A 23,730-nucleotide genomic window follows, 5' to 3' on the forward strand; every position below is an offset into this window, starting at 1 on the left:
ACTCACCTTTTTAATACACTGAAGAGTCCATCAGATCTCAATTCCCCTCGCACTTTGACTCTGGAACCCCAGAAAAAACTGCAGCTCATGGAGGACTCCATTCAACAAAAATATGTTCCTCATTTCGTTCCTTCCTTTCTGGTACGCTTATTCACTGTTTTCACCATGCATTCTCCTACAGGAATTTTTGGACAATTGGCTCCTGATCTATCTTGCCTGGAATTGAATTTTCTTTTCCACCTTCCTTAGTACTTTATTAATCCATATTATTGTTTATTAGCAAACATGATTGCCAAAGGATGACTGCATTATCATCAGCTGACTGGATATCATCCTGCTTACATACAACTTAAATTAACCCAAAAACACTGTAAAAACTTATTATCATTTTCTTTAGACTTTCAGCTAGCTCTTGCTGACTTCACTGGAGAAATCTTGTTGTACTTACCCCCTGACAAGTTGCTTCAGCAGTTTGCCAACTTTACTTTTGTTATACCCAGTGTATTGTCTCCCAGACCACTTACCTGAGCTTAAATTGTTTTTGTGGACAGATCTGGAAAAACAGGAAAAGCTGCTTTTACCTGGAAGGAAAACAATTCTTGGCATTCTTTTACCTCTTCTCATACTTCAACTCAAAAAGCAGAAATCAGTGCAGTCATTTTGACCTTGCAACATTTTTCTGCAAAGCCATTAAACATTGTAAGTGACTCAAAATACACAGTCTACCTTGTTCAAAATATTGAAACAGCCTTGCTAAAAGAAACTCCTGATCAATCTTTGCATGCTCTTTTTCTAACTCTGCAAACTGTCTTACATCAATGCAAATTTCAACTATATATCACTCATATTCAATCTCATACTAAACATCCAGGACCATTAACCAAAAACAATTCTCAAGCTAACTCCATAGTCACTCTAAATCTCTCCTTTCACAAGGCTGTTGTCTCTCTTGAATTTTATCATCAAAATGCAAAACCTCTGCAAAAAATGTTTCACATCATTGCCACAAAGGCAAAACAAATTTCAAAGCATACACTGACTGCCAAAAGATTTCTAGGCCTTCACCACCCAGAGGAATCAAATCCCCACAGTTTGCAAGCCAATGAATTATGACAAACTGATATTACTTATATTCCTATGTTTGGATGCCTGAAATATATGCATGTAAGTATTGACACCTTTCCTCATTGTATCTTTGCCTCCACACATGCAGGTGAAAAAAGGTCAACATGTCAAGGCCTGTTTACTAGAAGCATTCTCCTTTTTTAGAAAAACCAGACAAAATAAAAACAAATAATGGGCCAGCCTCATTTCTCATGCATTAGAATTTTTCTTTCAGCAGTGGGATATTATATATTCCACTGGCATCCCACACAATCCACAGGGGCAAGCCATCATGGAGAGTGCTCATGGCCCCTTGAAAACATGATTGCTTAAACAAAAAAGGGGGGGAAATAGTGATTGACTCTCCCTGAAAAAAAAAAGATTATACAAAGCTTTACACACTTTAAATTCTTTTAATTGTGACTCTTCAGGCTACACAGCCAGAGAAAAACACTTCCATGCTGTGGGACATAAGGGGAAATGCCCACTAGTACTTTACAAGGATCCCTTGGAAGAAAACCTCTGGAAGGGGCCAGCTCCATTATTAACTTGGGGTCATGGTCAGGTTCATATGTCAACTTGGCCAGGTGGTGGTACCTATTTGTCTGGTTGGGCAAGTGCTGGCCTATCTACCAGTAATGGTTCTTAGGAAACAGAATCTTAAAAATGAGTTTCTATAATTGGTTTTCTACTCTGACTGGACTCCAAGGCACTAAGGACTCTGATTCTCATAATCAGAATCCAGGGGGTGAATTGGCAAAAGAGATAGTCAAAACATCATCATTCGAATCTTCTAATGTTTCAATTGTACAAAACCAGGTTCTGGGGGATAATGTTTTTGACACCTTTATGGAGTTTTGTGGAAATAGGAGGTATAGAGATGTTGGCTGGTTGTACTTAGATACACTGTATACATTAATGAGTGAAAGGGATGGGCTCAAGGCTTCAAATGAGAAGCTTAAGGGCCGTCTGACAGATGTAAAGTTTCTATGACTGTCGTGAAGGAAAATCTTATTTCCTTTGGCCATGGACTTGAGATCTCTGAAAATCAGACTCAGAATCTTATTGTTAGAGTAAAGGCTTTACAATGTAAACTGAAATCTCAATCTTGCATGGTGTCTGCCAGTAAATTGATGGCATTGACTGGAAAGGAATCAGACCCTGAAAAATGAGATGGCAACATATGGATTGAAAATGATGTTGGTGGAGAGGTTGAAACCTAAGGTCACACTGAGTCTTCCCGAGATAACTCTGTAATAATCTTACCTGAGGACTTAGCTGGCCCACCTCCAGCCTGTCCTGAGTAGTTGGCCACCTCTTCCATCTGAAGGGATTAGCTCTAGAGTGATTAATCTTGTTTCACCAGATGAAACGCAAATGACTGCCCTGAAGCAAATGGCTTGAATGGTACTTCTAATTCCTTTCATAATCCACCCAAACCACCCCTCATTTCTTCCAGATATATAACTAGACTAGAGTCCCAACAGGCCCCAAAAAGTGAAGTAAAAAGTATCTCCCATGAGGACATATGCTATACTACAAAAGAATTGTGTGATTTTTCCAATTTCTATAGTCAGAAATCAGGGGAATATGTGTGGCAATGGATTTTAAGGGTGTGGGAAAATGGTGGGAGGAATATAAATCTGGATCAGGCTAAATTTATTGATATGGGCCCACTAAGCAGAGATTCTGCATTCAATGTTATAGCTTGAGGGCTTAGAAAAGGCATTAACAGATTGGATTGTTGGCTAAAACATGGATCAAAAGGTGGCCAACACTACCTGAGGCTGAAATGCAAGAACTGTCATGGTATAATGTAGATGTCTGAATCCAACAACTTAGAGAGCTTGGAATGTTAGAGTGGATTTATCACCCAAAACCTGCTCTTATACCCCAGGAATGTCCACAGGATGCACCTTTTACAAGAACAGTGAGAAATAAATTTGTGAGACTAGCACCATAATCCCTGAAGAGCTCTGTAGTTGCACTTCTCTGTAGGTCAGATTTTATGGGAACTGCTGTCACTGAGCTGGAATCCTTAAACACAATGGGATGACTGGATCCTGAATTTGCAGAAGCCAAGTGGCAGCACTTAATTGCCAAAGACAAGGTGGACATGGCTATCATAATAGACAGCAGACACAAAGTAGGAGTCAAAATAATATGACTCGCAGAGACTTGTGGCATTGGCTAGTAAATCATGAGGTACCTAGAAGTACAATAGATGGGCAGTCTACTAAATTCTTGTTCGAGCTGTACAAACAAGAGTTCTAGGTCAAGTGAACAGAAGTCTAACTTGAATTACAAAAACAGAGTCAGGGCCCCTTAATCAATTTCCAGACTTGAGACAGTTTATAAATCCAGAACCCCTTGAATGAAGGGGAGGACAGGTCCCTTTTGGGGAGGACCCTGTACACTGTCAAAAATTTATACTGTTAATCTTCCTCTAAGCCTTTCCCAAGGAGACTGACAGCCTTTTACCAGGGTAACTGTGCATTGGGGAAAAGGAAATGATCAGACATTTCAGGTATTATTAGACACTGGTTCAGAAGTGACATTAATTCCAGGGGATGCAAAACATCACTCTGGTCCACCAGTAAGAGTGGGGGCTTGTGGAGATCAGGTGATCAATTGGGTTTTAGCTCAGCTCCATCTCACAGTGGGTCCAGTGGGCCCCCAGACCCATCCTGTAGTTATTTCCCCAGTTCCAGAATGCATAATTGGAATAGACATACTGAGCAACTGGCAGAACCCCACATTGGATCTCTCACTCATGGAGTGAGGGATATTATGGTGGGAAAGGCCAAGTTGAAACTACTAGAACTACCCCTACCTAGCAAAATAGTAACCAGAAGCAATACTGGAATCCTGGAGGGATTGCAGAGATTACTGCCACTCTTAAGGACTTGAAGGATGCAGGGGTGGTGATTCCTACCACATCCCCATTCAACTCTCTTATTTGGCCTGTGCAGAAAACAGATGGGTCATGGAGGATGACAGTGGATTATTATAAACTCAACCAGGTGGTAACCTCAATTGCAGCTGCTGTTCCAGATGTGGTATCATTGCTTGAGCAAATCAATACATCTCCTGGTACCTAGCATGCAGCTATTGATCTGGCAAATGGTTCTTTCTCAATAGCTGTTAGTAGGAACCACCAGAAACAATTTGCTTTCAGCTGGCAAAGTCAGCAATATACTTTCACTGTCCTACCTCAGGGGTATATAAACTCTCCAGCCCTATGTCATAATCTTATCAACAGGGAACTTGATCATTTCTCCCTCCCACAAGACAGCACACTGCTCCAGAATATTGATATCATGTTGATTGGACCTAGTGAGCAAGAAGTAGCAAATACTCTACACTTATTGGGAAGACATTTGCATGCCAAAGGATGGTAGATAAATCCAACAAAATTGCAGGGACTTCCACCTCAGTTAAAGTAGTAGGTGTCCAGTGGTATGGGGCATGTCTAAATATCCCTTCTAAGGTGAAGGATAAGTTGTTGCTTCTGGCCCCTCCTACAACCAAAAAAGAGGTGTAATGCCTAGTTGGTCTCTTTGGATTTTGGTGACAACGTATTCCTCATTTGGGTGTGCTACTTGGGCCCATTTATCAAGTGACCAGAAAAGCTGCTAATTTTGAGTGGGGACCTGAACAAGAATGAGCTCTGTGACAAGTCTAGTCTGCTGTACAAGCTGCTCTGCCACTTGGACCATATGATCCAGCAGATTCAATGGTGCTGAAAGTGTCAGTGGCAAATAGAGATGGTGTATAAGCCTTTGGCAGGTCCCTATAGGAGAATCACAATGCAAACCCTTAGGATTTTGGAGCAAAGTCTTACCATCTGCTGCAGATAACTACTCTCCTTTTGAGTAGTTTCCACCTGCTACTAAGCCTAGTAGAGACTAAATGCTTAACCATGGGCCACCAAGTTACCATGAGATGTGAGTTGCCTATCATGAGCTGGGTGTTGTCTGACCCACCAAGCTATAAATTTGGGCATGCACAGCAGCACTTCATCATAAAATGAAAATGGTACATATATGATAGGGCCAGAGCCTAAAGGCACAAGTAAGTTACAAGAAGTGGCTCAAATGTCCATTGTCTCTACTCCTGCCACATTACTTTCTCTTTCCCAGACCAGAGCTATGGCCTCTTGGGGAGTTCCTTACAGTGAATTGACAGAGGAAGAGAAAACTCAGGCCTGGTTTACAGATGGTTCTGCACAATATGCGGGTACCACCTGAAAGTGGACAGCTGCAGCACTCCAAACCCTTTCCAGAGTGTTCTTGAAGGAAAGTGGTGAAGGGAATTCCTCCCAGTGGACTGAACTTCTAGCAGTGCACCTGGTTCTTCATTTTGTTTGGAAGGAGAACTGGCCAGAGGTGTGTTTGTATACTGACTCATGGGCTATTGCTAATGGTTTGGCTGGATGGTCAGGGACTTGGAAAGGACATAATTGGAAAATTGGTGACAAAGAGGATTGCGGAAGAGGTATGTGGATAGACCTTTCTGAGTGGGCTAAAAGCATTAAGATATTTGGGTCCCATGTGAATGAGTACCAGAGGGTGACTTCAGCAGATGAAAGTTTTAATAATCAAATGAATAAGATGACCTGTTCTGTAGGTACCAATCAGCCTCTTTCTACAGCAACTCCTGACATTTCCCAATGGGCTCATGAGCAAAGTGGTCATGGTGGTAGGGATGGAGGCTATGCATTGGCTCAGCAACATGGACTTCCACTCACCAAGGCTGACTTGGCTACAGCCACTGTTGAGTGCCCAATCTGCCAGCAGCAGAGACCCACACTCAGCCCCAATATGGCAACATTCCTTGAGGTGACCAGCCAGCTACATGGTGGCAGGTTGATTACATTGGAACACTCCTTTCATGGAAGGGGCAGCGATTTTTTCTAATGGGAATAGATACATACTCTGGATATGGGTTTGCTTTCCCTGCACACAGTGCTTCTGCCAAAACTACCATCTGTGGGCTTACAGAATGCCTTATCCATCATCATGGTATTCGGCACAGCATTGCTTCTGATGAAGGAACACAGTTCATGGCAAATGAAGTGCAGAAATGGGCACACTCTCATGGAATTCTCTCGTCTTACCATGTTCCCCATCATCCAGAGGCAGCTGGATTGATAGAATGGTGGAATGCCTTTTTGAAAACTCAATTATGGTGCCAACTAGGTGGCAGTACCCCGAAGGTCTAAGGTAATGTTCTCCAGGAAGCTGTGCATGCTCTGAATCAACATCCACTGTATGGTGCTGTTTCTCCCGTAGCCAGGATCCATGGGTCCAAGAACCAAGAGGTAGAAATGGGAGTGGCACCACTCATTATTTCTCCTAGTGATCAATTATGAAATTTTTTGCTTCCTGTCCCTGTGACCTTGAGCTCTGCTGGTCTACAGGTTTTAATTCCCACAGGGAGAGTGCGCCCACCAGGAGAAACAACGATTCCATTGAACTGGAATCTAAGACTGCCACCTGGTCACTTTAGGCTACTCATGCTCCTAGATCAACAAGCCAAGAAGTGGATTACATTACTGGCTGGGGTGATTGACCCTGACTATCAGAGGAAAATAGGACTGCAAGTACACAATGGAGGTAAAGAAGAGTTTTCCTGGAATATAGGAGATCTCCTTGGGCGTCTTTTAGTACTACCATGCCCTGTGATTAAAATCAATGGAAATATGCAACAACCCAATCTAGGCAGGACTACCAAAGGCTCTGAAACTTCAGGAATTGAAGGTTTGGGTCACCCCTCTAGGCAAAGAACCACAGTCAGTGGAAGTGCTTGCTGAGGGTATGGGAACATGGAATGGGTAGTGGAAGAAGTTAATGATAAATGCAAACTACAACCACATGATCAGTTACAGAAATGAGGATTGTAATACTGTTTTGTTCGTTATTATAGTATTCAAGTTGTAAGAGATCAAGTTTAAGAATGAATATTACCCAAAGACTTGCACCCTATTCTGGAAAGATTTAATGTGTTCCAGTTGTACACAAGTATTGTTAGGTGAGGAAAAAATGTGTCTTTTATTGTTTTCTATTTAGAAATTAAATATGGTTTAAGGTGATATGCATAGCTTCCAAGTTGACAATGGGTGGACTGTCATGGTCAGGTTCATGTGTCAACTTAGCCAGGTGGTGGTTCCCATTTATATGGTTGGGCAAGTGCTGGCCTGTCTGTTGCTATGAGGACATTTCATAAAATTAAATCATGACCAAGTCAGCTGCATCCACAGCAGACTCCATTTGTAATCAGCCAAGGGAAGTACCTTCTGCAATGAATGATTAAATAGATAAATTAGAATAAATAATCTAATCAATGGAAAGCTTTTAAGGAGGATTTAGAAAAGACACTATCTCCCTGCTTCAGTCAGTGAGACAATCCTGTGGAGTTCATCCAGACCCTCCATCAGAATTGTCAACTTCACAGCCTGCCCTACAGATTTTAGACTCTATGTTCCCACAGTTTTGTGAGACCCTTTTATAAATTTTATATTTATGGATATTTCCTGTCAATTCTGTTTCTCTAGAGAACCCTAACTAACACACCTGCAGAAGGGGATATGCATATGTCTCCACTCCTACAGGTGTGCAGTGGTTTCCAGCGCATTTGGTGAAACCTTACCATGGACCTATCTAAGAAAACCCTCCAGTCAATCACACTCAACTGAAGGCCACAAACAAAGACAACCCAGGACCCAGAGACCCACATCCTACCACTGAAGAAAATGGAGATTAATATCTCTCATCAAAGAAAATGACAAAAACTCAACAAAGACTGTAATGTGACTTGAGGAGTCTTAAAATTGATGGATCAACAAGGCTCCACCATGATACAACAAACTGGAACTACTAACATGCTGATATCTCTTTGCTAACACATGCATTTGAAAAAATTTGTAGGAGAAGATTCTTAGGAACTCTTATCATGTGTTTAATTTCCATAGTTATACTAGCTGCTACTTCCACCATGATCATTGTCTCTTTAACTACATCCATTAAAACTGCTGATCAAGTAAATAGCCTTGTTCAAAATACCACATATGAATTAATGGAGCAAACCAATATTGATAATGAAATTTTTGTTTGCATGGGCCAGCACCAGGAATTGAGCAATAATGAAATTTTAACCTTACTTAATGCTTTAGAGGCTGCTGTCTTATGGCCAGGAGAAATGCAACAAGCTCTAGGTACTTGTCTAGCTCTTCAATGTGATTTTAACTATACATCTATTTGTGTTACTCCTCTCCCCTGGAACAGCTCTCAATATTCATGGGACTCTGTGAGACTGCATATACAAAAGGCTTTCAGGAGAAATTTAACCCAAAATGTAGTCCTTAGGAATTTCTCTAAGACAACAACTCCATGATATACCTCTGAGTTTGCACAGTGATTATCTGCAAGCTATTTCTGAGGAAATCTCTCAGCTCAGCCCTAATCATTGGTATCTCTCTTTAAATCTATGAGCCTGGTCCAATACCTTTGTAATCATTTCTATTATATCTATTGATCATGTTCATTCTACTCAAGCTGTTTATAAATAACCAAGCCTCTTCCCATCTAGTATGTTCCATGAAATATTTAATGATGACTCAAAACAAAAAAAGGGAAATGTGGCAGAGCGCCAGGCAGCTAAGATCCCATAAGAATGATGGAAAACGTCATGCTGTAAACAGCCTGGCATTGTGGGATTGCACCAGCTAGATGTTTTGTTTTTCCCCTCTCACAATGTGTGTTCCCAATTGCACAATGTTCCTCATGGCTGGTTCTTGATAATCAACTTTGGGTAAAATATTTCCCATACACATCTAAGGTATGTGTGTATGCATTCTATGTATTTCTTTAGTATGTATAACTTCAACACTGTTCTAAAAATATTTACTGTAGCAAAGGTTTATAATCAACTAAGTAACTCTAATAAACAGCTTTTTGCCTCTCAAGAAGCCCGTTTCTTCTTTCTTTTCATGCAGCTCCCCTGAAACTATGCAGGATGGAGTGCTTAGAGGTAATATATAGTATCAAGTCACCTGAAAATAATGAAAGTTGTGCTTCTTCCTTTCCAATTTAGATGCCTTTATTTCTTTTCCTGATAGAATGCTCTAGCCAGAACTTCTAGTACACTGTTGAATAATAATGGTGACAGAGGGCATCCTTATCTTGTTCCTGATCTTACAGGGAAAGCTTTCAGTCTCTCTCCATTGAGTACACTACTGGGTAAGGGTTTTTGATATGTGCCCTTTATCATATTGGGGAAGATACCTTTGATTCTTATCTTTCGAAGTGTTTGTATCAGAAAAAGGATGTTGAATTTTGTCAAATGCTTTTTAAGCATTAATGGAGATGATTATGTGATTTTTCCCATTCAATTTGTTAATTGCTGTATTATATTAATTGTTGAACAATCCTTGCATTCCTGATATAAACCCCAATTGGTCATGGTGTAGAATTCTTTTAATGTGTTGTTGGATTTGTTTTGCTAATATTTTGTTGAGAATTTTTGCATCTATGTTCATTAAGGACATTGGTCTGTAGTTTTCCTTTCTTATAGCATCTTTACCCTGTTTTGGTATTAAAATGATGTTAGCTTCATAAAATAAATTAGTGTTCTTTTTTCCTCAATTTTTTGGAAAAGTTTGAGCAGGTTTGATGTTAGTTCTTTTTGGAATGTTTGATAAAAGTTTGTGAAGCCATCTGGCCCTGGGCTTTTCTTTGTAGGAAGATTTTTGATGGCTGATTGAATCTCTTTACTTGTGTCTGCTTTGTTGAAATCTTCTATTTCTTCCTGAATCAGTGTAGCTTTTTTTGTGTGTTTCCAAGAATTTGTCCATTTCATCTAAGTTGTCTAGCTTGTTGACATATAGCTGTTCATAGGATCATCTTATGATTTCTTTTATTTCTTCAGGGTCTGCAGTAATGACCTCCCTCTCAATTCTGATTTTCTTTATTTGCACCCTCCCTCTTTATTCTTTGTCAGCCTTGCTAATGTCCTGTCAATTTCATTGATTTTCTCAAGGAACCAACTTTTGGCTTTATTGATTCTTTCTATTGTTCTTTTGTTCTCCCATTTATTTAACTCTGCTTTAATCTTTGTTATTTCTCTTCTTCTATTTGATTTGGGGTTAGTTTGTTGTTCTTTCTCAAGTTCATCCAGGTGAGCAGTTATGTCCTCAGTTGCTGCTCTTTCTTGTTTCTAATGTAGGCATTTGGGGCAATAAATTCCCCTCTCAGCAAAGCCTTTGTTGCATCTCATAAGTTTTCACATATTGTATTCTCATTTTCATTCATCTCTAGATAGCTACTGGTTTCTCTAGCAATTTCTACCTGGACCCATTGATTGTTTAAGAGTGTGTTTTTTAATTTCCATACATTTGTGAAAGTTCTCAATCTTTGGTGGTTACTGATATCCAACTTCATTCCACTGCGATCAAAGAAGGAGCTTTGAATAATTTCAATGTTTTTAAATTTATAAAGACCTATTTTGTCCCCAGCATATGATCTATCCTGGAGAATGTCCCATGAACACTAGAGAAGAATGAATATCCTGGTATTTGGGGGTGTAATGCCCTATATATAGCTGTTAGGTCCAATTCATTTATCAAATTGTTTAACTTCTCTATTTCCTTGTTGATTCTATATCTGTTTGTTCTATCTATACAGGAAAGTGGTGTATTGAAGTCTCCTACTATTATTGCTATTATTGTTGAAACATCTATCACTCCCCTCAGCTTTGCCAATGTCTGTCTCATGTAATTTGGAGCTCCTTGATTGGGAGCATAAACATCTTTTTTTTTTATTTTTAACTTTTTTTGTTGTATAGTATAACATATATATAAAGCAACAAAATTAAAAAAGCAATAGTTTTCAAAGCACTCATCAACAAGTAGTTACAAGACAGATCCCAGAGTTTGTCATGGGCTAACATATGATCATCTCAGATTTTTCTTTCTAGCTGCTCCAGAAAATAGGAGGCTAGAGTGTTTAAATATATTTTTATCCTCACAGTTTACTTTTTTCCTTGCTTTTTGCATGTAGAATAACATATATACAAAAAAGCTATAAATTTCAAAGCAAAGCACCACAATTAGTTGCAGAATATATTTCAGAGTTTGACATGGATTGCAATTTCACAATTTTAGGTTTTTACTTCTAGCTGCTCTAAAATACTAGAGACCAAAAGAGATATCAATTTAATGATTCAGCATTCATATTCATTTGTTACATCTTATCTTCTCTGCATAACTCCACCATCATCTTTGATCTTTCCATCCCTCTCTTTAGGAGTGTTTGGGCTATAGCAATTCTAAATTTTTCATATGGTAAGGGTCTGTCACTAGAGAGCATAAATATTTAAAATTCTTATTTCTTCTTGGTGAATTGTCCCTTTTATAAATATATAGTGTCCTTCTTCATCTCTTATGATGTCTTTACACTTAAAGTCTATTTTGCTGATATTAGTATAGCCTCTCCTGCTTTCTTTTGATTACAACTTGCATGGAACAACTTTTTTCATCCTTTCATTTTCAATCTATTTGTCTTCTTGTGTCTAAGATAAGTCTCTTGTAAGCAGCATACAGCTTAATTATATTTCTTAATCCATTCTGCCAATCTGTATCTTTTAATTGGTATATTTAGTCCATTAACATTCAAAGTAATTATTGAAAAGGTATTTTTGAATCCACCATCTTATCCTTTGGATTTTATTTGTCAGATCTGTATATTACTTTCCCTCTTTCTCTTTTTATCCTTTAAGTTACCCTTACTGGTACTCTTCAATTCTGTGCCCTCTTCAAGACCTCCCTCTCCTGTCTTTTTTTTCCAACTCGTAGAACTCCCTTTAGTATTTCTTGTAGGGCTTCTTTTTTGTTGACAAATTATTTCAGGGGGTTTTTGTCTGTGAAAATTTTAATCTCTCACTCAGTTTTGAAGGACAGACTGGTTGGGTATAGAATTCTATGCTGGAAGTCTTTCTCTTTCAGGATCTTAAATATAGCATACCACTGCCTTCTTACCTCCATAGTGCCAGTTGTGTAGTCTGAACTCAATCTTATGCGGTTTCCCTTGTATGTAGTAGATTGTTTTTCCCTTGCCACTTTTAGGATTTTCTGCTTCTGTTCAACATTTGACCAACTTATTAGTATGTGTCTTGGTGAAAGCCTATTTGGATTTATTCTATTTGAAGTTCATTGGGCTTCTTTGATTTGTCTATTTCTGTCCTTTATAAGGGTTGGGAAGTTTTCCCCCATTATATCCTCAACTAATCTTCCTAGCCCTTTACTCTTCTCTTCTCCTTCTGGGACACCAATGATTCTTATATTTTCATGCTTTGTTTTGCCAAATTCAAATGTTTCCATCTTTTTTGCCATACAGAGTTTTGAGTGTTCAAATTCAGTCATCCTGTCCTCTAGTTCACTTATACTTTCTTCTGCCTCTTCAAATCTGCTGTTGTGTGTGTCTCTAGTATATATTTTTATTTGGTCTACAGCATCTTTAATCTCTTTGATTTCTGTTATTTTTCTATTCTTTCAAATTCTGCTTTAAGCTATTCTAGTGTCTTCTTGATCTCCTTTATGTCATTAGCCATCCCATTTATTTTATTTAGCAGAGTTATATGAACATTTTTGAATAGCTGTTCCAAAGTCTGTGTCTCCTCTGGGGTTTTAATTTAGTCATTAGGCTGGGCCTTATCTCTCTGCATCTTGATATGCTTAGTGATCTTCTATTGTCTTCATGGCATTTAATATCTTGATCAATTTACTTTATAAGTTGATTTCCTTCAGTAGTCTAAAGCTTTGTATTTGCAGGATGTATGTGGAGCAGAATGCAGGGCATGAGGTAGGGCACAAAAGTGCAGTGATGTACTGCAGTGCACATACAGGCACAGCTTGGGGATGTTATGCTGTGCCTTTGAGCATGGGGTGCAAGTTGTGGGGTTGTAGAAGTGCAGTGCAGTAATTGTGGTTATGTGGTGCAATTCAAGCAGACCTTGGAGTGCCAGAGCAAGGTGTGGCATGGGGGACACAGGTAAAGCATTCTTAGTACTAGAATCCACATCAGTACACTCCTGAGGGGTCTGGGCTTCCATTTGGAAAGGGGTGCGTTAGGCTGTTTTCACCAACTTGAATGGTCTCCTGTTATCTGCATCTCAATTCTTCAGCATTTGTGACCAGAGCCTCCCTATGTGCTGTAGAACATCCTCCTGTGTCACTTACACCCTGGAATCACTATCTCAGTCACCTTTCCATCCCTTCTCTAGCTACTCCTTGGAGCAAGCATGAACTCAACCTATCCTATTGGGCCAATCTCCCAGAACGCTGAATTCCACCATCTTCCTGGCACCCTGGATCCAGCCTTTTTGCAGTATTTTGTGCTGTCTGACTCAAAAAGCATCAGTTTTTTTCCCATCATCTTTGCCCCAACTCGCTGGGAAAAACCTCCTAGAGCTTTTAACACTTATTCCAGGTTTCTCTGTGCTGGGGGCTTATTTTCAAGAGTCTGAATTTGAGCATTAATTCTGCAAGTGGAGTATGGTTGTGCTTAGCCCTTGCTGCTAGTAAACTTTGCATCTTTTCTCCTTAGGGAACAAGCCTGCCATGCCCATGGGGGAGGGGTGCTGGTCTCCACAGTGTTCCAGTTTGTTAGCTGCCAGAATGCAATATACCAGAAATGGATGGCTTTTTAAAAAGGGAATTTAATAAGTTACTAATTTACAGTTCTAAGGCCGAGAAAATGTTCCAATTAAAACAAGTCTATAGAAATACATAATCTAAGGCATCCAGAGAAAGATACCTTGGTTTGATAAGGCCATTGATGTTCAGGGTTTCTCTCTCAGCTGGAAGGGTACATGGCAAAGTCTGATAGCTTTCTCTTCTGGTTTTGTGTTTCATGAACCTCCCCAGGAAGCAGTTTACTTCTTCCTCTTCAAAGGTCATTGGCTGGTGGACCCTCTGCTTTGTGGTTCTATGGCATTCTCTGTTGTGGCTTTCTCATGGCTCTGTCATTCTTCTCTGTTCTCTCTGAATCTCCTGGATTTCTCTCTTGTCATTCTCTAGCTTTTTCTAAAGTGCTTCTTCTTTTAAAGGATTCCAGTAAAACCAATCAAGACCCACCTGGAATGGGTGGAGATAATCTAATGAAAGTTTCCAACATGCAGAACTGAATAGGAATTAGAAGAAACTGTTGCTCTGACAAAGATGATTAGGATTAAAACATGACTTTCTTAAGGTACATAAGCCTTTTCAAACCAGCACACACAGGTTGGGGGCTTACAGTTCTGTGTGAGGTCTCAGCTGGTCCAACTTGTCCAAACTGGTGTATGCTGTGTGTCTGGTCACTGATGTAGCCCAGAAATTGTTCTGTACTGTTCCTGGCTATTTACTAGCTGCTCTGGAGGATGAAATAAATTTCCCACCTCACCAAGCTGCCATTTTGCCCCCATCTCAACCTATTTCATCATTAGACATCTTGGAATAGTAAATTCTACTTTACATTTGGATCAACATCTTTTTCTTTAAGTCCATCCCCTTAGAGTCAACATAACAAATGCAATGGTATACATTGAAACAGAAAGCTCTGAGTGCAAAGTAGATGCAAAAAAAAATTTGTCTTCCATTATACATGGTACCTAATGAATGGAGGTTGCTGAAGTATGCACTGACTGAGAAGTAGATTGGTTAATGATGGTGTCTACATATGGTCAAATACTGCACTGCTACAAAAAGGAATGAAGTTGTGAGGCATGCAACATTGTGAATCAATCTGTGGGACATTTGGTGAGACAACATAAGCCAGAAACACAAGAACAACTATTGTATGGTCTTATTTAGAAAATATCTATAAGAAAATGGGGAACTAGATTGTAAGCTCTTACAGCAGTCATATTTATGCCAGAGTGGTAATATTATTTGTGGGTTTTGAGAGGCTGTTTTATATATGTACAACTTTGCAGTCAGAGTTAAGAATGAAGATGATCAGGTCGGGTTTAAGGTAATTCAGAACACAGGGGTAAGAAAGACATTGTGCATATTTTGTAATCCCATATACTCCTTGAGACCAAAAGAAGAGATGTTTACTTTGTCCAGAAGCAAATTTTTTGTACAACATAACCTAACTCAACCTGCCTGTATAGTTCATTTAAACAATCCAACCAAGCACAGGGAGCCCAGAATAAAAATGATGGCCTTTAGTCCTGTATAGTTAATGGAATGCTTGGATACATCCCAGAGTATATTAAGCAGATAATCAAAAAGTATTGACAAAGTCCATTGACAGATAGGAGAAAAAATATGGAGCTTTAAACTTTATCACCAGGGAACGCCCAGATACTGTGTCAAATATTAAGGACACCCAAATCAATAGGCCAAGCCCTTAATCTTAAGGCTTGCTCTTGTGAAGATTATGTATGTAGCAGAGTGCTTAGCCTACCTATAGCTATGCCTAAGAGTTACTTCTGGAAGACCACTTCTGTTTCTCAGATATGGCCTCAACTCTCTCTAAGCCCAACTATGCAAGTGAAATCATTGTCCTCCCCCTTATGTGGGACATGACATCCAAGGGTGAAAGTCTCCCTGGCAGCATGGTAGATGACTCCAAGGGATGATTCTAGGCCTGGTACCATGGGATCATCAATACCATTCTGACCAATAGGAGGAAAGGAAATGGAACTAACAAGGTATCTGTTGCTGAGAGAGTTCAAATACAGTCAACAGTCTACTCTGGAGGTCACTCTTACACAAGCCTCAGTTAGACATTGTTATCTAGCATAACTAGCCAACCCCCCCCCCCAAAACAATCCTACCAATCCTAAAGAATAATGGGAGTGTTATATAAGATTCTACAAAGATTCCTTTCACTAGGATAACTTTCCAGAAACCTATAACATCCAGATAAGTCCTGAAATGCTGAGGGGCCAGCCTCTCTAGAACATCAACTAGTTCCATCCCCCATTCCATATTATCAGCAGCTCCTTCCAACATGAAAAAATCAGAATGGGCATAGCACAGATATCCCTAAAGAGGGGGAGAAAGATCAAAGGTGCTGGTGGAGTTATACAGAGAACCTAAGTTTAACAAATGAGTATGATTGCTCAATCATTATATTGATATTTCTTTTAGTCCCCAAGTACCTTAGATCAGCTAGAATTAAAAACCTAAAATGATGAAATTATAGCCATTCCAAACTCTGAAATTTGTTCTACAACTAATTGTTGTGATGTACTTAGAAATTTATTGTCATATAGTATATATGTTATTTTTCCCAGAAAAAAAACATATATATATATATATATATATATATATATATATATATATATATATTTCTTCTAGCCTCCAGTGTTTTGGGGCACCTAGAAGGAAAAATCTGAAATAGTGGAATGGTAACCCAAAACAAACTCAAATCTCTTCTCTTTTTACTTATTGAAGTGAACTTTGAAAATCATTGCTTTTTTTGTATATATGTTATATTTAACAATAAACAAACCTTTAAAAAAATAGTTTGTCTGTTTTTGTCTAATAACCTTAAATTACAGACATTTGGACTTTTCCATTTTGCAGATGAATAAACTAGAGACCAAAGTGTAACTTGTGCAAGATCAGAGAACTATATTGGAAAGTTAAAACAAGACTAGAATTCAACTCTCCTGATTCCCACTCCAGTGATCTTTTACAATATATTGTGCTATAATATTTTTAGTGGTTTAACAACATTGGCACTGTAGACATAGTGAGTTTGAATCACTCCTCCACCACATACTAGCTTTATAACATGAGGCAAGTTATTTATCATCTCTGTGCCACAGTTTCTTTATCTGCAAAATGGAGATAATAATAGTAACTCTGTCATGCAAGTTTTAGGAGATTGTATGTGCTAGTAAATGTGATGCTCTTAAAACAGTGCTTGGAACACAGTTGTTTCAGTTTGCTAAATGGGTCAGAATGCAATATACCAGAAATAGATTGGCTTTTATAAAGAAGATTTATTAATGTGTAAGTTTACAGTTGCAAGGCCATGAAAATGTCTAAACCAAGGCATCCAGAGAAAGATAACTTGACTCTGAAAAAAGGACTATGGTGTCTGGAGTTTCCCTGTCACATGGGAAGGCATGTCATGATATCTGCTGTTCTTCTGGTTTCAAATGGCTCTCTTAATTTCTGGCATCTCCTGGGGCTTCTGGTGTTTTCTGCATCTCCAAACGTTTGTGTCTCGGTTTCATCTCTCTGCTCTCTGTGCCCACTCTTAGCTCTATCTATGTTTTCTGCCTTTTTTCCTCTTCATAGAGGATCCAGTAAAAGGATTAAGATCCTCCTTGAATGGGCTGGGCCACATCTCTATGGAAACAATCTAATCAAAAGGTCACACCCACAAGTGACTGTGTTACATTTCCATGGACACAACCTAATAAAAAGGTCCCACCTGAGATAAAATAAACTTGACACATTAATCTGGAGGTCACTCTTAGGCAAGCTTCAGTTAGGCATTTCTACCTAATATATTTTGCCAACCCCCAACCAAAATGATTCTTGCCAATCCCAAAGAACACCTAAGGTGCAATATAAGATTTTACAAATTTCCATGCACTAGGGTAACTTTCCAGAAACCTATAACCTACAGATGGGTCCCTGGATCAGATAAGTTCTGAAATGCAGATGGACCAGCCCTTCCAGAATATCAATTAGTTCCATCCCCCTATCCTATATTATCGACAGCCCCTTCCAACATGAAAAATGTTAGAATGGGCATAGCACAAATACTCCTAAAGAGTGGGAGAAAGATCAAAGGTGATGGTGGAGTACAGAGAACCTAGTTTTAACAAATGAGTATGATTGCTGAATCATTATATTGATATTTATTTTAGTCTCCAGTAATTTAGAGCATCTAGAAGTAAAAACCTAAAATAATGGAATTGTGAATTTTTGAAATCTTTGAAATTAGTTCTACAACTAATTGTTACAATGTACTTTGAAATTTATTGCTTTTTTGTATATATGTTATTTTTCACAAAAAAGAAGAAAGGAAGGAGGAGTATAACAGGGAATATAGGATTTTAAAAATGAGTATGACTGCTGAATCATTATATTGATGTTTCTTTTGGTCTCCAGTGTCTTGAATCAGCTAGAAGAAAAAATGAAAAATTGTGAAACTATAACCCCATACCAAAGTTTAAAATCTATTCTACAACTACTTGTTAGAATGTACCTGTAAATTTATTGCTTTTCTGTATAGATGTTATATTTCACAATAAAAAAATGTTGAAAAGAAAGGTCCCACTCAATCTATCTGCCCCCACATGATTGGATTAAAAGAATATGGCTTTTCTGGGGTATATAACAGTTTCAAACCAGTACATAGTAAACTTTACTCAATACATATTAGTTAATATTAGTATCATTAACCTTTTCAAGTTTACAAAGCACTGCCCTGCCACAACCATATTATCAATCATTTCCTAAGACATTTTTAAAATTATGTCATACACTCTCCACATTTTATTTTGAATTATCTTGAATTTTTAACCTTTTTTTATTGTACAGTATTACATATATACAAAGCAAGGAAATAAAAAAATGATAGCTTTCAAAGCACTCTTCAACAAGTGGCTACAGGACAGATTCCAGAGTTTATCATGGGCTACCATAGGATCCTCTCACATTTTTCCCTCTAGTTGCTCCAAAATATAGGAGGCTATAGGGCTTAAGTAATTTTTATCATTACAATCAACTTTTTTCCTTCTTTATTTGTGAACAATAACATATATACAAAAGAATGCTATAAATTTCAAAGCATAGCACCATAATTAGTTGTAGAACATATTTCAGACTTTGACATGGGTTATAATTTTACAATTTTAGGTTTTTACTTCTAGCATCTCTAAAATACTGGAGACTAAAGGAGATATCAATTTAATGATTCAGCATTCATATTCAATTGTTAAGTCCTGTCTTCTATGTATAATTCCACCATCACCTTTGATCTTCCAAGCCTCTTGTGGTAGTTAGGTTCAGTTGTCAACTTGGCCAGGTGAAGGTACCTAGTTCTGTTGCTGTGGAATGAGTCAATGGTATGTGAACCTCATCTGTTGCTCATTACATCTGCAGTCAGCTAGAAGGCATGCCTGCTGCATTGAATGATGTTTGATTTAATTGGCTGGTGCTCAAATGAGAGAGCTCAATGTAGCACAGTCCAAGCAGCTTAGCATACCTCATCTCAGCACTCAGAGCTCAGCCCAGGCCTTTGGAGATGCAGAAAGGAATCACCCCAGGGAAAGTTGTTGGAACCCAGAGGCCTGAAGAGAAGGCCAGCAGAGATCACCCTGTGCCTTCCCACAAAAGGAAGAACCTCAGTGGAAAGTTAGCTGCCTTTCCTCTGAAGAACTAATGAAATAAATCCCCTTTTATTAAAAGCCAATCCATCTCTTGTGTGTTGTATTCCAGCAGCTAGCAAACTAGAACACCTCTCTTTCAGGTTGTTTGGGCTATGAGAATTCTAAATTTTTTTATATTGGAAGGGTCTGTCACTAATATGGGGTAGGAAGATGGAACTATCTGATGTTCTGGAGAGGACGGACTAGGTTTCAGGACTTATCTGGACCAGAGACCCATCTGGAGGTTTTAGGTTTGTGGAAGGTTACTCTAGTGCTTGGAACCCTTGTGGAATCTTATAAATTGCCCTAGATGTTCTTTAGGATTGGCTAGAATGGTTGTGGTTGGGGGTTGGCAGGTCATGATAGGTAGCAAGATCTACCTGAAGCCCATGTAAGCATTTCCTAAGACTTTTTAATCCCCTCTGAAATATATTTGACTCTGAAACATTCCTTTTCTGCATGGAAGGAAAAAGTTACACATATGTACATATTATATACATGTTATATATGTATGTATATAAATGCAGTAATCTGTAAATTACTGTGTACTACTTTCAAACTTCTATCAAAGAAATCCAATCTTTTAACAGTTTATTAAACTTTGGCCCTTGTAGAGCCAGGTAAACTTTCTGATTTTGGGTACCAAGGAGAAAACCTTTCTTCCCTAGCACACCCAGGAGACAATATAAAGAAAGAATTATAATCTGTATAAATAGAGAGCAGATCACCATTATAAAAGGTCCTCTTCAATCTCAGTTAAAAGTTTATAAAGCTGTACAGTTAATTATCTGCAAATTAGGTCAATGGAAAGAGTAGCCACCAAAACTTTTGCACACGTTTTCTATATGAATAAATATCAATCATCAAGTACAAACTCATGGCTAAATCACTTTGATCATAAGTCCATTATTAATCTAATCCTAGAGAAGTCTATCTTTTCTGAAGTTAGATTAACTGGCAGACTTAGCAGAGAAAAGTTACATTCCAAAGAGATCTACTTTCTACAGCTATGTAAAGGTAGGAAATCACAGATTGTGACTAAATCTATTTAGATTTATCAAAATGCATAGTATGTGTTTATGACTATTTAGAGTAACTGTTGACATCATTTATTTTAAAATACAATGTGGGTGAAAAATTTTGCAAAACGTCTGACTAAATACAATGTGTTCTCACACAGTGTGAGGAGGGTTACTGGATAAAATAAAAATATGTAAAACCAAGTGTCATGGTTAGGGACACGTGTCAACTTGGCCAAGTTGTGGTACCTGTTTATCTGATTGGGCAAGCGCTGGCCTGTCTGTTGCAATGAGGACATTTCATAGGATTAGGTCATGATCACGTCAGCTGCATCCACAGCTGATTCCATTTGTAATCAGCCAAAGGGGAGTGTCTTCTGCAATTAGTGATGCTAAATCTAATCATGGGAAGCCTTTTAAGGAGGACTCAGAGGAGACAGGTCCCATTCCCACTTTGGCTGATGAGCCTCTCCTGTGGAGTTCATCCAGGCCATCCATCGGAGTCGTCGGCTTCGCAGCCTGCCCTGTGGATTTTGGACTCTGCATTCCTGCCGTCACGTGAGACATTTTTATAAATTTTATATTTGCAAGTGTTCCCTGTTGATTCTGTTTCTCAAGAGAACCCTAACTAATACACCAAGTCTTTTTCCCTCTGTTTTTCTTGAGGCATTAAGTAGAAGATAGTTGAGCCATATTTTTCTGAAGATGGAAGAGAATGTTTCATGAAGATTAAGGATGTTAAGTAGGCATTAACATTGATCCAGGTAGCAATTACTAATCCTTCTTATTTATTTTAAGGCTTTGTAAAATAGCAATGGAGAGAAGAAGGTAAGTGGTATCAAATAAAAGAGATTCACTGAACTCTTATAAGTATAGACATGGCTTCTGAAAAATTTCAGAAATCATTCATGTCTATGACATCTTGGCAACAATTAACAGAATTCAGACATACTGAGAAGTTAAAAACTCCAACCATGTAACAAAAAGGCAGTTGACAACTTGTATATTATATAATTATGACTGTTATTTTATTAGTTAATTTATTAGTATAATTGCAATTTTCTTCAATGTCATAATGTTAAAATAAAGGGTTTGTTATTATTAAGTTAACCTCAGAATATCTCTGACCTCAGGGGAGTAAGATGCATGCTTTCAGTCTAACATGAACTGTCAGTTAACACAACAACATTCTGATGACCACATTATCTTGTAATTAAATATCTCAACAAATCTGCTTTGGATTGACAGGTATTTAAGACTATCATTGACCACAGAGTTGTTTCCTTATATTTCAAAAATCATTTTCATTATATTTCAAGAATAATTTTTTAGCAATGAAGCAGATAGACAAGGGTTTAAAATGAAAATGCCTCCAATAATATGTTTATTAATCTATATTTGATGTTGCTTCAAAATAAACAAAATCTGCAAAATTATGTTTATCTGTTGCCCAATTCATTGTGTTGCAGTGACAACTTTGGCTAAGAAATTTCCATGATGGTCTTGGTTAGCAGAATATAATAGTATAGAAAATACAGATTAATTTCATTACTTCTCTCTCTCACATTCAGTCCTTCCATAACCATAATAACATGAAGCCACTGATACTGTATGCTGTATATGCTTGATGATAATTATTCCTTGTACCATTTTTGAAGTCAGTGTATTATTTTAATATTCTAAAGGCAAGATATATCACATGTAACACATGTATTGTATTCCCAATTCACTAACATGTTGCCTTCCTCAATGTATGGACCGATAAAGGAATCTGTTTCATATTATATTATTCACAATATTTACATTAAGATTTCATGGCTTCAGTTTGAAAGAAAGCTGTACTTGGCTAAGGATAAATATTAGTTCTACTTTAATAATTTTTAAATCATAATAAATAGAATGAGAAGAGAAGCTAGTAAAATGGAATTTTCATGTGCCATATCTTAAGATTACTCTATATTGTACAGTTAAGAATTCAAGAATAAAGACAAGGATGAGTTAAATTAGCATGAGGCAGCTGGATTTCATTTTGGTTATTTTCATGGTGATAGTAGAAAAAATAAATAACTGGCATTCTGGAGAAACTTTTTGAAAATAAGAATGTTTAGCAATTAAAATAAAAATTTTAAATGGTAAATTCTACCAGTGAAATGAAATCCCATTAAAAACCATCATTTACAATACTGAATTAGAGATAACTTTTTCTTGATCACCATAATGCAACTTTTTTCACAAGATTCTTAGTTATATCTTCTACCTGGGGTTTCTCTGCATGAGAAAAATATTGAATGAGAATCTCTAAAAGGTTTTATGTTGTTACTGTCAGTAAACTCTAAGTTTTAGGAAAAGGTTACTTATGTGAAAACACATACACATTTCTCATAAAGCTGACAGCTGGAGGAGGCCAACAGTCCTCATTTTAAGCTGAGTATGCACACCATTTGAGAAAACATCCTTCTTCATGTGAAAAAGTATTGGCATCTCTTTCAAGTTATGGAATAACTTGACTTTTCAGAATGTGAAATAACTTTTCAATAGATAGTCACCCTTTTCCCCCACTATAAGGTAAAAAAAAAACCTAGCCTAATGCAAGCATGTCAACACTTAGATTTCCTGAATATCCATGAGGTAATTCCATCTCAGCACATAAATATTGGTGAGATGTAATAAATTTATGATCAAAGTATATCCAGAAAAGATGTATTGAGTATCTACTTTGTGTCACTGCAAAGCTGAATGCGATCATTGTATGCATCTGCTACTAGAGATAAAAAGGTAGAAGTAGAATGAAAATCCCCACATTGTGGTGTGGGGAGAGAGGTGAGGTAGGAAAGAGAAGGAGACTCTGATGCATGTAGCATAAAAATTATGATAAAATTACCTCTTATTTATAATGGAAAAATTAATTTAATGCCATGTAATGATAAAATGCAACCAACATTTTAAAAGATAATGGATATTCATGAATAACAATTGTGCAATTTGCAAAGTTAAAGTTTGAGTTTACTAAAATATGTGGGTACAAAGTGGGCAAGTATTTAAAAAGAAAAAAAAGTGTTGATAGGGCAAAGAGGAACTTTCCAAACTCAACATATCTCAGAATCTGCAGATACAAATTAAGAAATAATGCAACTTGGCAATGGTCTTCACTAAAAAAACACATTGGTGATTACATTTCCTCTTTTTCAATGAGCAGTGTGGAGTGTCTTTATCTTTTAACAGCACA

The 23,730-nt window shown here is 37.8% G+C and overlaps 1 protein-coding gene across 4 annotated transcripts in view; it reads right to left on the reverse strand.

The window, feature by feature from the left end:
• The window catches only part of DACH2 (dachshund family transcription factor 2), a 782,542-nt gene that overhangs the window by 581,320 nt on the left and 177,492 nt on the right, over positions 1-23,730 (reverse strand). The window contains exon 1 of one of the 4 annotated variants that reach the window (XM_077145235.1): positions 525-694. The exons of the other annotated variants lie outside the window; for them this stretch is intronic. The gene's annotated coding sequence lies outside the window, so the exon portion shown is untranslated. Of the gene's footprint in view, positions 1-524; positions 695-23,730 lie in introns of those variants that run through there. 4 annotated transcript variants of the gene reach the window in all.

This window comes from Tamandua tetradactyla, chromosome X (genome assembly GCF_023851605.1).
Source record: "Tamandua tetradactyla isolate mTamTet1 chromosome X, mTamTet1.pri, whole genome shotgun sequence".
Classification (NCBI taxonomy): domain Eukaryota; kingdom Metazoa; phylum Chordata; class Mammalia; order Pilosa; family Myrmecophagidae; genus Tamandua; species Tamandua tetradactyla.